This window comes from Chrysochloris asiatica, unplaced genomic scaffold, assembly GCF_000296735.1.
Source record: "Chrysochloris asiatica unplaced genomic scaffold, ChrAsi1.0 scaffold00328, whole genome shotgun sequence".
Lineage (NCBI taxonomy): Eukaryota > Metazoa > Chordata > Mammalia > Afrosoricida > Chrysochloridae > Chrysochloris > Chrysochloris asiatica.
Window position 1 is genome coordinate 1,101,397 of NW_006408846.1, and position 1,136 is coordinate 1,102,532.

A 1,136-nucleotide genomic window follows, 5' to 3' on the forward strand; every position below is an offset into this window, starting at 1 on the left:
TTCCTCTCTTTCTCTGACCCTCCATCTTACCCAGCATGACATCCTTCTCTAACGACTGTTCCCTCCTGACAATATGTCCAAAGTATGAGAGGAAGTTTAGCCATCTTGGCCTCCAAGGAGCACTCTGGCTTCACCTCTTCCAAAACAGATCTATTGGTTCTTTTGGCGGTCCATGGCACTTTTAGTATTCTCCTCCAACACCACAATTCAAAGGCATTTACATTAGTAAGGTACATTTTCCAAATGAATGAAAGATCATGATGCATAATTTACAAATAGATTTTCTTCAAGGACATAAATCGAGAATGGGGGCTTTTTAAGAAGTTTTAAGAAAATTCAAAACTACATTGGTTTAAAAAAAAAAAAAGGCACCAAAAGTTGTGCTGAGGAATTTCTTTTGCATAATGACCTGCAATTCTTCTAGGGCAGCAAGGGCTGTCCTACAAGAATTTTGTTGGGAAATATTAGGCCACCAACTTTACAGCCCTAATCTTGCCCCAGACTTCTTTTTATTCCCTGAACTCAAAAAGTGTTTCTAAGGACCATGAGTTGAGTCCCTCCAGGATATAAAAACTGCCATTTTGACATGGAAAATAGAAAATGGTTATTCAGGAAATTGTTGTTGTTGTTGTTGTTGTTGTTGTTAAGAGCCTTTGAGTTAGTTTTAACTCAGCAATGCTATATAAGATTTCTGAGGCATGGCTGGTTGGTTTGAGCCACTGACTTGGCAGTTAGCAAGCCAGTGCTTATTCTACAGTGCCATACAAGGACTTGAACTACATGCTTCAAAAATATATGTACCTAAGGACCTAAATGTGAATCCCAGAATTATGAAGATCATCAATGAAAAACTCGGGACAAATGTGAGGGCACTAATTATGGGAATACATGCACTACAAAACATTTTGAAAACCACACAAACAAAAGTAGATAAAATAGATGAGTGGGACATACTAAAAATTAAAAAACTTATGTGCATCAAAAGACTTCACCAGAAGAGTAAAAAGGGAACCCACAGAATGGGAAAAAATCTTTTGCAATGACCCATCAGACAAGGGACTCATTTCTAAAATATACAGGAAACTACAACACCTCTACAAGAAAAAGACAAATAACCCAATTAAAAAGTGGGCACA